Source organism: Cyanistes caeruleus, chromosome 11 (genome assembly GCF_971803275.1).
Source record: "Cyanistes caeruleus chromosome 11, bCyaCae1.hap1.1, whole genome shotgun sequence".
Taxonomy (NCBI): Eukaryota; Metazoa; Chordata; class Aves; order Passeriformes; family Paridae; genus Cyanistes; species Cyanistes caeruleus.
The window spans coordinates 16677563-16692696 of record NC_141711.1 but is presented as its reverse complement, the minus strand read 5'-3'; the positions used below and the strand labels follow the sequence as shown (position 1 = coordinate 16692696).

Genomic DNA, 15134 nt, shown 5'->3' with positions numbered 1-15134 from the left:
AACCCCTTCAGTGAAGAAATCTTGCCTCATGTCCAATCTCCCTGGCACAACCTGAGACCATTTTCTCTTATCCTGTTGCTTGTTCCTTAAGAGACCAACCCTCACCTGGCAACAACCTCCTTTCAGGGAATTGCAGAGGGCAATAAGGACCCTCCTGAGCCGCCTCCAGGGTGAGGCCCCTCTGCTCCCTAAGCTGCTCCTCATCTGACTTGTGCTCCAGACCCTTCCCCAGCTCTGTTCCCACTCTGAAGAAGCTCCAGCATCTCAATGTGTTTCTTGTCGTGAGGAGCCCAAAGGTGCCTCACCAGCACCCAGCACAGGGGACAGTCCCTGCCCTGCTCCTGCTGCTCACACCAGTGCTGGTACAAGCCAGGTGCCATTGACCTCCTTGGCCATCTGGGCTCATGTTCAGCCACTGTTGACCAGAGCTTTCCTGCTGGGCAGCTTTCCAGATGCTCTGCCCCAGCCTGTAGTGCTGCAGGGGGGTGTTGTGGCCTTCCTGCCCTCCAGGAGATCAATGCTTCTGCCCAAACTGGTACCACATGCTAACTTACTGAGGGTGCCCTCGATCCTCTCATCCAAGTAACTTCTGAAGAACTTTTACTCAAAATATTCAATAGGTGTGGCCCCAATACCAAACTCTGGGAAACCCCACTAGCGCCCAGCTGGATGTGGCACCATTCTCCACCACTCTGGGCTTGGCCAGTTTTTTTGCCCAGTCATTTAACTGAATTTGCTCATTTATCTAATTGTAGGAATTCTTGAGTATTGATTTGGGCTGAAGTAAGAAATACGTGTAGTAATTACAACTCTTATTTTGATGGGTGATTTTGGGTACAGTTAATAGCATTCTTTAACAGAGAAAACTAATTACATTGCACTTCCAAAGCAGATTTACTGGCAATTCTGTAAAATCTCAATCAACTTCATTCATAGTTGTCCCCTTGCTAGGAATGAAGAAGGCAAATGATAAAAGTTAAAGACTTCCTCATCACAATAAAGGGATATTCACAAAGAGGTCCCACACTAGCACAGAGGCAGAGTATCTCATTCTGTTCAAATGAGCATTTCAGTGACCAGAAGTATTGATTAAATGAAACATAAGATCTCCTCTCTTGCTTTTTGTGAGTGCTATGGTAAGTACAGGAGAAAGGAAAAGGCACCTCTAAACAATTTTTTGTAAGAGAGGAAAAAAAAGAGAGCATTTTCCTACAGAGTCTGTATGACTAAGCAGATCACCCACTTCTCCAGTGTTCTCTACTCATTATCTGGGTCTTACTTCTCTCAAGCAGTTAACTATTGTCATTATAAAATAAACAAATTCAGATCACAGACCTGAACTACTCCCATTCATTGGAGAACAGGATGTGAAGTTACAGTTGACAGGCTAGGGTCAATTTTACTATGCATTGTCCAGAATTAAGAGCTCCCCCCGAACCAAAAAAAAACCAAAAAAAACAGCTTCCCCGGGAAATTCTTCTTCAGAGATAACAGGACCACATACCAAGACTGCGGGAAAAATCAAGAGAAAAAAAATTAATCTCTTCTGGGATAACAGCTTTTCCCCAAATATCTGATCTCAAATGCACTCCTTCAATTTCAAATCTTCTCTATTCCATGCAACAATCACCTTGACACCCAGTTTTCAAGGCAACTGTTTCTCCCTGCTTGGATCCTGTGTTACACTTCATGCGCTAAGCACAAAATGCCACTGGTCTTGTAAGGCTTATTTCTTGCTCCTGTTCCCTAAATTCCTTGACACCTACGGACAAGGAACTTAAAATCCAACTGATGTCACCACTCCTACAACTTCTCAACTTAAGAAAATATTCTTTGTTCCTGCTATCTCCTCCACCCAACATCCCCTACAAAAGCAAGCTGGTTTTTCTTACTTCCTATGCCCGGAAGCTTGTGTTTGGTTGCTGAGGTGCATTCCAGAACCCAGGCACTTTTTTTAAGGAAGGAATTTACAGCTCTTGCACTACTTTGGGAAAGGAGAAGCCACAGCCAGCTGCCTTTTCACACAAGAGTTAAGTAGCAATGCTGCAAGAGTAATCAAACCTCTGGGCAGTTATGTTACACCGGGAATGCTGCTCCTTTCACTTCCATCAGTAAGTGATTCAAATAATGAATGCAAAGACTGAATAAAACAGCACATTAAACAGAAGATGCCAACCAAACCCTGATGCTAAACCCACCAATTAGAGAGAAAGAAACCTGCCTTGACACTGACAGAGAGTTTTCAGACTTCACAGGCACCAGAAGGGCAATAAACATTTGGCCTTGATTAAATTACCCATTTTTCCCGTTGCTGACTGCAGCCTCCCAGGCCTCGGACACATTTTCTGCAGCAGCTGCTCTTTTCCCAACTCACACACTGCTCCCAGACCATGCTAGCACAACCCTCTGCGTGGCTGGACAGCAAACTGATTCAGCTGAAAACCTACCTGGAAGCAAAATTCAGCTCCCAAATGTGATTTATCACAAAGTTGCATGAGAAACTGTGCAGGCACAAAGGGGAAGAAAAAACAGTGAGAGGGTGAGAATGTGCAGCCCTGGGTATGGGCTGATCAAGCTAGAGTCACTGTCACCAAGGCCATGCTCTAAGCAGCCAGATACTGCTCCAGTGCAGGGGACAGACAGCATTTCTGTTTGACAAAGTGAGATGGTCCCAGTGACAAAGCCTTGCCTTCAAAACTCCAATGGATGGTGCATGTAGCCAAGGGGAGATAATCTTCTCAATTGTTTCTTTCTTTGAATAGTCATGGCATCAATATGTCGTTTGTGTAAAGTGGCTCTGAACTTCATTTTGCTGGACTTTTTCAATTGAAAACCCAATGCAATTGCCACTCAAAGCACAGAAGTATCATGTCATGCAGTCGGACACCCTTGCTGTGCACATCTCTCTCCCCACAGCAACTACTCTTAAACTGCCCAGAGCTTAAGGCAAAACACACCTCCTCATGTAAGTCCTTAGCATGTAGCACCTTTAGTGAGAGCCTCTGTAAACAGATTCCAATTACACAAGGGCACCAGAAAAAGCAGGATGACACTCTGTTTTAGGGAATAGGAAGATAAGCTGTCCTAACCTTTAGACACTGATAATCCACACTGACAGAAATTTCTCTGAGTCAAGGCATGTCCCCTCCTAAAGGCACATGGGGGACTTGTTAAAGGAACACCTCTATGGGGTGACAAAAGGAAGTAATGCAATCTGTACCATGAGAACAAATGGGTAATTTCTTTAACCTCATGAGAAGAATTTACTTTGGCTGTGATGACCACCCCCACCCATTATCAAGGGATGATTTTAGTACTTGAATAAGAGAATCACTTTCTTTAGCCCTCTGCCTTTGTTTTCTTCTTGTATCTTATGTCTGGATAAACAGATATTCCTGGGCTGTCCCAGAACATAGACCTTTCCCCAAAATGCAGCCAAGAGTCACTGTGGGGATCTGGCTATAAATACATACTGGTATATGTAGCTTCTCATGCACATCCCCTGTGTTTGCCTTGTGTTTGTTTCACTCAACACTTGAACTTCACCCAAACTGTTCAAAGAGGCATAAACACCTTTGGCATGAGGTCCTAAAAGTCTTCTCTCATCCTTTCTTCTCACAAGAATGATGTTGCCACTCCAAAGGCCATTCCTCTTAGTCTCAGTTTTCTGACTCAGGCCACAGGTAAACTTTTTCACATTCTATAGCTTATACTAAATAATGTCACAGCCAAGCAGAGATACAAGTGAGAAGTGACAGGTCCCCTCAATAACCACAAGAAAGATACCTGTCTGATATAGGATACAGGAAGAGTTCCAGCACATTAAGACCAAATGAAATAAAAAATCTGAAATCCTTATCTCCTGAGTTCTACAATCTCCTCCAAACCCCAAAATTTTATACAGACTCCCAGACAATTAACTCTGTTCACCTTCAATTTTCCCTGACATAAAGCAACTGCAAAGAGAAGCCAGCAGATCACTGTGGGGAGGGGGGAGGTAAAGAAATTGTTCACTTATAACCACTTCTGTCTCTCTTCACTGCCTGCCTTCTCTTTGTCAGCAAAATGGGTCAGACAAGATAACAGAAAGGAGAGCAAGGGATGCAGAGGAGACACACCCCCTCCAAGCTGCAAGGAGATGAAAGATAAACAATTTCCTTCAACAGAGGGATTTATCTCCAAGCCTTCCTGCACAAGCCAGCCCAGGAGTGCAAAAAAAAAGAAATACAAGACAACCTGCCATGAGCAGAGCATCCAGCATTTCCCATGACCCCTCCTCTGACACATGACTGGGCATGTACCCGTCCTGTGATGGGGAAAAGATCAGGGTGTCTGGAAAGGTGCCTAACAGGCACAAGCTGCTGTCACAGCCAGACTAGTTTCCATTGTACTTCCAGAAGGGTTTAGGAAAACATCCCAAAACAGTTGCCCATGGATGACCAGTAATCTCCCTAAAGGCCGAGGCAGGAGAGGACCCAGTTTTTTCCTCTCTACATCCTTCACTGCTTTGGCAGGCAGAACACAACAGAAACCATTCTTCTGGTGGACAAGGGACACACTGATTTCACACTAGCAGAGACACACAAGGCACAACTTAAGCATCCACACTCAGCTACCTCTGCCAGCAAGAACATATGCAATTTCTTCCCCCAATGAAAATGCAATTTCTACAGAATGTAAAGACTACTCACTACTGGAGTAAACATCTTCAGAGTACATTATCAGATGTTTTTGAGGAAAAACACTGGGGAAGATATTCCAACCTCTTCAAGAAATGAAACAGCTACCCCTGTCCTTCCCCATACAGCCCCTTCCTCCCCCCATCACCAAAATGACAGCGCTTCCCAAACGAAAGAGACCACAAATATTTGATTTCATTTAAGTACATGATGCCTACAAGCACATTTATTCCCTCAAGAGAAAACGTACACTTAATAGATTTAAAGGAGTGCTATAAGAGAACAACTACCACCACCAGATCCCTTGACTGACTCCAGTACGTGCAGGAGGAGCCTGAAGACGACTGGGTGAGATCTGTTTAGCAAGTGCCAATGCCCCTGAACTTGTATGGTGCCAGGTACACTCATACAATTACAGTGCATTTCCTCACCCATATCTTCCAAATGATAATCCATCCTGACTTGATGACTTTGAGAGATGGAGACATCCTAATTTTCCTTAATACTTACAAGCATCTTCCTAATGTCTTCAGTGGTTGATCTCATTCACATTCAACCACAAATTTTTCCTAATTTGAAATAATCTTTTTAATTTCCAGGCACTGGCTTCTATTGTATCTTTTTTCACTAAATTAAAGAGCCCTCTGGTACACAGCCTTTTCTGCCCTAAAAAAAATTGAGAAACTTTTAAGTACCTTGTGATAAGCTAAACCGATTGAGCTGTTCAAGAAAAAGTTTTATAATGAGCAGTTTAATCCCTCAAATAATATTGAACCCTACATCTTTCTTGCCTTTGAACATCTCTTTAAAAACAGCAACATTAAACCTTGTCAAAATACTCTGCAACTGATTTCACCTCTCTGTCCTTATTCAGTATTTCCTGTTATTATGAATGTACATTAGTATTAAAAAATTAATTAGCTTATTTTAAGCTCTGAGGACTCACTGCCATATATTTGCTCTGCTCCTGCCATCCTTTCCAAGGTCACTGGTTTCTGAAAGCACAATTCTGTATTCTAAACCTACAGCCTCCAGTCTTTCCCATAACATGCATAACATGCTTCAGCTCTATAAAAACATTTGGCCATATTAAAACCAGTTACCCAAACAATTCAGAGGACACTGTAAGCTGCTGTTCCCTTCTTCATGCTTCACCACTCAGGCACAACCTTTACATAATCCACAAATTTGAACAGCTCTAATTTCATGTTTTCTTCCAGGCCACTGACAAGAATACTACAAAGCTCTGGACCTACTATAAATCCCTGAAAAAATCCTCCATTCATATTCTATTTTCCACATCTACTGTTTTTAATCCAGTTGTTGACTCACAGATCATACATGAAACTGTATCTGTTAAACAAGATTCACTTTTCAACAACACCCTCACTGACTGAAGCAGTCATGGGAATACAATTACCACACAAATCCCATTTGTAAGTATGTGTTTGATACAAGAGATTTAATTAGAATTTTTTGATCTTCCAGAGCACCACTACTCCCCAGCTACATAAAAGAGTCTCTTTTGCTTCACTACTTTTGAGTAAATCCCACCAGCAGCCCTCCTCAATCAATTCCTTTTTAAGCAAGATTTCATTCTCCATGTTGACTCAGCAGGCAGTCAGAGCACCTGTGCTCCACTATCCACTCCCAGGCTTTGACAGGGCCATGGATTTTGTTTGGTTTGGGGTTTGGTTGGTTGTTGTTGTATCAGCAACAAACAGCTAGAGTAATTCACATAAGACCAATACATTTTAACAACCTATTTATTCTGAATTCAAGAACTCCAAATATAATAACACACACTTCATTGACGTGAATGTTCTAGGTAAGACGTGATAAACTGAAGAAAAACCTTTGGTGAATTACCATGTCTCTAAAACATCATTTCCACAGTTCTATTGGGCTAGAAAAGTTCTCTTCACAAGAATTTTAGATAAAAAATTTCACTGTGAAGAGAAGAAAGTACAATTCAAAATTGTATTATTTTGTTAATTATGTTACTTCCACCATGTTTCAATTACTTCCCGTTCTGTGTTTGCCCTACAAACTCTTTGTACCTAACCAGCCAGGTTCTGCACTTTTCTGTTGGTCAATTCTGCCCTTGTATAGCTCCACTTTTTTGTTAATTAGATCAAGCTAGTTTGACACAGAGAACACCAGAGTAAAGTTTTCTGCCAAATCACCACAAAACCCCTTTAATTGCTTTTATAAGTATATGCTTTTATAATGCCTCTCTTATATAAAGCATGTTGTTCTGCACTTGACCCAAGCCCTCCTGGTTCAGCATTAAGTTTCAATGTATTTGTAACCCAAGAAAGCACGCTGAGCTTTTACACCTTTGGTTTTCTACCTATCTTCCATCAAAGGTCTACCAGCATAGGAACAGTTAGTGGCAGAAGAGAAATTTTGTAATATGCTTAATTCTTGGCTAGCTTTTACCAGTACCATTGTGTGTACAGGTGTAGAGGAGAAGGAGGAGAGAGTAACTCAAGTCATACCAGCAAGAAGCTGGTCCATCTCATCAACTCTCCTTTGTTTCAAATAGGTGTCCAGGAAGCAAACGGTAGCTGCAATTTGCAGCTCAGAAATTCCTCTTAGGATTTAGGGCAGTAGTAGAGGGCAGTGTTTGTATGGTTAGAATGCTGCACTCTGTGTTTGTACCACAAGCTGCACTGATTGCATCTAACACATTTCTTCAGCCGGTTTCAAAGCAACTGGCCAACGGTTTTCCCCCAAAGATTTCTCCATGTTTGAATGAGATCTTCAGTCATGAAGTTAATCAGCACTTTTCCCCAGCACAGGATCAATACTTCCTCCAGACAAGTGCCTACCAGCCTCTACATCTTCTCCAATGCTTGAATAACTGAGTGTCACTAACACCAAACTCGGATCATTCTTCCTTTCTTTCTTTCTTTGTGCATTTCAACTTGCAGATACAGTCCCAGAACAGCAGCTTTGGGACAAGCTGACAGGCCACCCCAGAGGGCTTCAAATCACTGCTCCTACTTGCAGGTTTTAGAGCATGCTGAAAATGCTGCTATGAGGTTCAAGTGATGGGTGTAACACTTCAAGTGAGTCACAGATACTTTTGAAACACCACAAAATTTTTAGAAGTGTCAGACTGACCCCAACTCCAGCATTACCACTGAGTAAGAGCAAGATTTCAATTACTACAGCTGCTCTGAGATTACAATAGCACTGAATCAGCCTTGCTCGCAGGACTGCACAGAAATTCTGCTATTCCACATCAGGCATAAATTGAGTCAATGGTACACCTGACCTTTAAGAATTTCTGAAAGGTTATTTTCTATTCCTTGAGATATTTTTCAAAGTAACAAATATTATTGATATTCTTATGCAGTTTTATATCTGCATGAATGAAAGTGATATCTATTTTTTTGCTTCTTCCCCTCAAAACTTGTTCCAACTTCAGATATACCAATTTTGTCAGCAAATGTGCAGCTGGCATTTGCTGGTTATCACATACAAAATACTGATCAATAACTCACTGTTATTTAGAATGTCATGCCACCAGCAAGCTGGTTTTAAAAAATTATGACTTAAAAAAAAGACAAACAACAAAACAATACCACCATATTCCCAGAAACTCAAGCAGCTTCTAAAGGTTCAACAAATTTTACCTTCTCATGGCTACCTTCTTTCTTCTCCCAGTATATGACACTTGATTTCATCAGCTAATTCTGTACCTTTGTCAAACAACAAATGATTGTTTATTATTTCATCATTCCCATTCATCTTTAAGATTGTTTTTTAATAAGCATAAAGCCCTAAAAATTAAATGTGAGGTTTCTAAAAGTTAACAAAAACCAAAATTTTCATTCAATGCTTCAAATTACCTATATATCAGATTCTACACAAGTCTTCTGTGCTGGCAAAAGTACTCACTAAGCACTGATCTGGGGGGCAGGGGAAACCCCAGCTCTCTATAAATTATCTTTATATAGCTAAAATGTTGCTTAAACACAATAAATTCCTGTCTTGAGACGAGCATTCTCTGAAACAAGTTCAGCTGTAATTAACTCAACAATCAAGTAAATATAATGCAGAAATTATTTTGGGTAAGTAGAAAACATGTCTCAAAACTGTATCTGTACCAAGGTTCTAGGAATAGCAAACAGTACTTTAACCTCTGCAGGTACTGAGTTCTGGAGAATTAGGTTTAAAATAAGAGACTTTGTTAGCAGAGAATATTTATCCCACAGGGTATTGTCTCCCAAAAACCTCTAAGCACCTGATGGAAACAAGTTCAGAGAAATTACAGAAACTCACTGCAGGGTGACTAACAGAATTCTTAGAAACCTTGTACCCAACTGTTTCATTCAATTCACACCCAAAACCCAACATATTTGAAAGCACACTTTCTGCATTGCTACATTCTGGATTTGATCAAATGGGATTCAACTCCATCCCCATGGGAAAAGCTTGCCACTCCCTTCCTAGCACAGTAACTTGATGCAGCTCAAGGAAGTGTTTGAAACAAAAAAATTTTGAGAAACAAAGTGAAGGCAACAGGCAGACCTGTCAGCTGGGAAGTCAGGATATGTGTGACAGCAGAACACTTAGGAAAGGGAGCCAGGGAGCCAAGAGTCACACTAGTGACAAGTGGAATATGTGGAAAAGGATGAAACAACTACTGCTCAGTGCTGCAGGTGGTGTGATTTGACACGTGTGTGTACCCACACACGTCCGTGTGCACATGAATGAGGCTCTCTGCAGAGCTGTGTAGCAGGAGGGTGAGAGACATGGGTGGTGAGCATGTGTGTACAAATACATCCCTTCTCACAGGAGATGCAACACATGGTGACAGCACTGGGCTGTGCCAACAGCAGCACAGCCACTTTGATCCAGGGAAACCATGGCTCCCTGGCACTTTTCAGAGCCATTGGAAGCACCACAGGCAGTTTTGGGCACCCCCAGTACATGACAGGCACTGATAAACCAGAGTGGGTTTGGTGGAGGGCTACCAAGATGCTCACAGGGACAGAGCTGTGTGAAGAGAGGCTGTGGGAAATGGGGAGGTCAAGATTGGAGAAGAAAAGGCTTTGGGGAGCTGACAGCAGATCTACTGGACCTACACATGGCTCTGTGCACAGGGGCATGTGGCAGGACATCAGACACAAACTGCAATGGTGCAGGTGTGACCTGACCTAGAGAAAAGGTCTTTCCTGGTGTGAGGACAGTCAAGCACCAGAACAAGAACACAGAAACTGACAAACTTTGTCTTTGGAGGGTTTAAAACCTGAATGAATAAAGTCCTGGTCTGACCTTGGTGTACATCCCACTTTGAGCAGCAGGTTGGACTAGACACCTCTTGAGGCCCTTTGCAGTCTGAATTATTCCAACTATAATGCAGCTTGGATCCCAGAAAACTCTACAATGTCCTGTTACAAATTTACTATGCCAGGTTATACTTTTCAAATCTTCACTAAAATACAACCATTATCGAGAGGAGACAAAACCTGTGCTATTCGGTTCATCTCCTCACAAGAACACAGGTTCCCACCCAGGATCTGGAATAGCCTTGAGTATCAAATCTGGAATTCCAAGAGATTTTAGAGGCACAGAAGTTACCAGTTACCTGAGTGCAGTAGAAGTGGAACCCAGTGCCTGAACATTCAGAGATTTTTTGGGAGATGGTGGTATTTACTCAGAGACAAAAAACATCACACATCCACAACAGCTCTTCCTTAAAGTAGCGACTGTATATCTCTTGAAAATATCATGTTCAGGACCTACCCTCAAGGAACAACCCCTACATTCTGATGCTGTAAAGGTGATGTTGTAGTATATGCAGGGTATACAGCTCCACACCTGGGAAAAAAAGCTCACTTTGTGAACCAAAACCATGCCAGCTCCCACCAAGAGTACCTGCAGTGGTCTAAGCAGACTGTTTTGTCTTCATTCTTCTGCTGGGTGCTGCTGCCCCTAGAGCAGAGCTACTTAAACAAAGGCTGTTTATTCTAAATTAACTGACTGCACTGAAGCACATAGAGACCACTCACAAGGTCCATTACTCTAAGTCAGAAGGGAGCTATCACCTTCAACCAGGCAGCAGAACATCTTGAACCAATACAGAAGTTTCTGCAGTGATTTCCTATAGACTAAGTGATTATTCACCCAGCATGATGCTTGCATAACCATACAAAGGATATCCAATGTTAACAAAGTTCTAAAGACAAGCAAATGTAACCATCTTATTAGCATAAAAAACCCAAACAAACTCCAAACAAACAGAAAAACCCGGTTATTTCCTTTTACTGTTCGGGTTTCTACTGTTTGGTGTTTTGGGTTCAGGCTGGGTTTTTTTTTGTTTTTGTTATGTTTTTAATCAAAATTCCCCTACCTGCATATAGACTGGAGGGATGTAATGAGAACTTTTTCAAGTACCATTTTTGTACCAATCGACTAAGAGACAGCAGAGGATTTCAATGGAGTTTATGAGAATCTCTCAAATGTGAGCACAGAAACATACATCCAAAACCTATTCCTCGGAAGGAGCAAGTTAAAAAGCTGTGAGACGGGATCCGGAGAGGAGAGGTAACAAGATCAGCAGCACCAGCTCAGCACACCGAGCCTTCCCCTTCCACAGCTCACAAACAAGTCTCACACAGACAATAAATTATGACTTTGCATGTCTGTTTACCAGTCCCATAGACCATGTTTACCAGTAGCACAGATCACTGCCGCTCGGCCACAGCAGAGCGTGACACCCGCCGTACCCGGGCTCCGCCAGGCCCTTCCGTCTCCGCACAGCCAGCACGGACGGACCCCCGGGAGCCACGGCACCCCACAGGGGGCATGCGCACCCCCCGGCTCCCCCACAACCAGAACCTCGCTCAGGCCCCGAAGCTCGGCCAGGCGAGTCCCGGGCCGGCCGCCTCTCTCCCGGTGGCGAGTGCAGCCTCAGCCCCGGGCCCAGCCCCGCAGCCCCCGGCTCCTCGCCCCGCACCGGGACCCGCCCCCCGGGCGGCCCGGCAGCACCGCCCCTCCGCCCTCCCACCCCCGCAACGCTCCCGGCCCCTCGGACCGCGGCAGCCGCTCCCCCGCCGCCCCCACTCGGCGCCCACCGCGGGCCGGCCGGGCGCCCCGCGCCGCTCCGCGCACACCCCCGGCGGGGCGGGCGGGCCTCCGCCGGCGTGCCCCTGCCCGGCCCGCTCCCATTGTGGCGGCAGCTCCGCAGCGCTGCGCTCTCACCTGGACGGCGGGCGGGGGCTGCGGCCCGGCGGCCCCGGGAGCTGCGGCCGCCCCGGGAGCTCCGGGAGCTGCGGCCGCCCCGCCGCCTCCTCCCGCCTCCGCCGCTCCTCGGGCTCCGCCGCCGCTCGGGGCCGCCCCCCGTCGCAGCGCCCGCCTCGTCCCCCGGGCAGCAACAGGCGCCTCCGCCGCGAAGGTTCCGCAGGGCGCAGAAAGGTTCCCCCCGGCCCCAGGGGTCCCGGGGCTGGAGCGGGATGAGGCGGGATGCGGGGCCCGGGCTGCCTCTGCCGGTTCCATCGGCTGTGAGGAGAGCGACTGCAAGGGGCAACCCCCCACCGCCCGCGGAAAGCTGCTAATTAGCCACAGGGACCCGTGGTCATTCAGGCTGAGTAGCCTCGGGGGTCTCTCTTCCAGCCGCCCTCAAGGCAGTGACAGTAAGAAGCTTGGCTCTGGGCCTTGGCCCATCGAGGATAAATCCCTCCACATGCATAAAAACCCATCAGGCTCCCAGCCCCTGCCCTGGGCGCTGGACTCATCACAGGAAAGAACTTTTTTCTCATACCCAGTGATACAGGACCCATTTATGTTCACCACTGCTGTTCCCTGTTCTCCTGCCACGAACCTGGCTCTGCTGCCTCATACCCTGCACACAGGGATGGGGTAACCAGCACTGAGCCCACCCAAACCCTTCTCCAGCTCGACATTCCCACTTCCCTCAGCCTGTTAAACCCCAACCTTTCTGCGGCCTTCCCAGAGCTCTTAAAAATTCAAGGTCTCACATACCAGGGGTATCCAAAAGCACAGGCAGCATTTCTGATGCAAGTGCTGAGAAAATGGTGAGCTCATTGCTCATCTCCATGGGCTGGCTGTGGTCCCACAGACAGAGAGCCCAGCAGGTCCAGAGCTTCGGGCGCTGCCAGGACACTGCTGACACCACACCAAGATGCTCAGCTGCACAGCAGCCTGAGTTCTGTGTTTTCATCAGTTTCAGGGAAGAAAGAGGACAAGCAGAGAAAGTGCCTGTCTGGTTCCCTCATGCTCAAATACCCAGAGCAAGAAAAATAAAAGTGGGAGACTGGTGTCTGGGTTAGATATGTTCTGGCAACTTGAGGATCATCAATGTAACTCAACTGTGAGTACTTCAGGGGCCTGCTGGGTTTCGGGGAAGCCAGAGTTGATCCAAAACAAAAAGGGCACAGCACCACAGAACTATCACCAACAGTGTGCCCCAGGGTACTTGGCAAACGCATGAAGAGATCACAGTAAGCCTTTACCCTTCCTCCCATCTAGACACATCCAAATCCTCTATGGGACCTTCTGGTATGAAAGTACAGATTTTCCTTCCCTGCCTCAGCCTGTCACACAGGGGAGACCTTCAGAGAGAGGGATGGTACCTCAGAAGCAACAGAACAAGTGCAAGTTAAAGCAGGCAGAATGCCTCCAGCAGAACAGCGAGGAGTCCTTATGGGCTTTTATTCTGTATGACAACATTATCATGTCTTATGCTTCAGGCATTTTCCCCACAGCAACATGGACAAGCACAGCCAGCTAAGGGTGGCTGCTTCACAGGCCATTCCTGAGCACTCCAGCAGCTAAGCACCTCCTCCTTATTTTTATCAAGTCAGCTAAAGCAGAAAGCCTAGAAGGCTATTCTTGCCTTCTATAGATGTATGACCACCATCTTTGACAGCCAAGGAACCTTTGCAGTGGGATATCCATGTTGTCTGGTGGACACACTGAGCTGGGTCTGCAGTCCCACTGCAGAGCTCATCCCTTCACACAGCTCCATAACTCCCATGCTTCCCCAGCAGGCAGCTCATGGGGCAGCCTCAGGACACCCACTGAAGCCACAACCAAAGACATGCAGTCCAAGCAGCAAGTGTGGATTATGACTGCTGGTTTGCAACATTGAGGCTGTAGTTGCACCATCCAGAGAGAACTGAGGTAGCAAACTCAGGTATTATTTCTCAAGGAAGTAACCTCAAGTCCCACCACACACAACAGCTCTGGATCCTTAAACAGCTAGCAGCTGTCCTTCACCATCTCTGGTGGAGGATAAGTTTGTAGCAGAATAAGCAAATAAAGAAATTCTATGAAATCTTCCAGGTGGGATCAGTGGTTGCCCCATAAATTCAGTGGAGCAGCCACCTACACAACCCCTCAAGTGCTTTTGCAGCCTTTCACACGTCAGCCATCAACAGAAGTGCTCTACAAACAACCAGCACTGTTCCTCAGGCCAGTGGCTGGCTGCTGACCACAACATGTGACCTCTGCCCTTCCCTTATATTCTGTGCCTCAGCTGGAATACAACAAGGCCCCTGCTGCAGGTTTTGCTCTGGGCTGGGCAGGCGCCCAAGCATTGGGAAATTCCTGCAGCTGGGTGTTGGGAAGCACCAAAGCAAAGGGACCTGGAGCACTCCTCCTGCTTTGCCAGGCTCCTGCTCTAGCCTACAGCAGTTAATTCAGTCTCAGAGTTGACACTTAGTTTTTTCAAACCCAACCAGTGCATGGACCCAAGGGGAGACCCATAAGATCTAAAGAGTAGTTGATTTTGACCGGCAGATCAGTATGTGGGGGTACAATATGTGAACAGCAACAGAACATTCCCCACCTGTGGGGAAGCCTGGCTCCCAGGCTTACTCCAAGACCCCACTGCACTGGATCTTCTTTGAAGATCCCTGCACATGTCAAAGGAACAGCAGAGCCACACCTCAAGGGATAAATAGATGACTGATTGATGCCCTACAACTGGATCCCAAGCAAGGCAGACATTGTCTTAATACAGGAAAGGCCATCAGATTTCAAAGCAAGAGCTTCAACTTCTGACTCTTTAAATGCTCATATCATTTACAGTCTGAATGGTGTTCTTGGGCAGTATCAGTTACATGGATTAGGAGCTGTAGAGGACATAAGTACAAGTCCTCTTCCTGAGGTTTTTACAGCTTAATGGACAGGAAGCATTGTTGATGAGTCTCCAGCTTCTTACACTGTGACCAGAATCTCCCCATCTTCCCTTTGTGCTTTTTTCTGTCCTAGAATTACTCTCAATTAACAGTACAAAAATAAAACCGATGTCATCCATCTCTCCTAAGCTGCACATGCATTATTCATCAACATGCCCTAATTGATTCTCTTATAACCATGAGCACTTCTGGACTTGGCTGTGCTCTTCTTGTCCAGCAGAGCACAATTTATGAAGTTTTATTCCACTTGGAAAAGGCACTTTCAAAGTGTACCTTC

The 15134-nt window shown here is 45.6% G+C and overlaps 1 protein-coding gene across 12 annotated transcripts in view; it reads right to left on the bottom strand.

The window, feature by feature from the left end:
• Positions 1 to 15134, bottom strand: part of RAD54L2 (RAD54 like 2) — an 85800-nt gene that overhangs the window by 55891 nt on the left and 14775 nt on the right. For 3 of the 12 annotated variants that reach the window (XM_086846234.1, XM_086846240.1, XM_086846231.1), the window contains exon 1: positions 11898 to 12014. The exons of 4 other annotated variants lie outside the window; for them this stretch is intronic. The gene's annotated coding sequence lies outside the window, so the exon portion shown is untranslated. Of the gene's footprint in view, positions 1 to 8323; positions 8390 to 11897; positions 12025 to 15134 lie in introns of those variants that run through there. 5 more of the 12 variants (XM_086846236.1, XM_086846229.1, XM_086846226.1 and 2 more) reach the window with 3 other exon arrangements.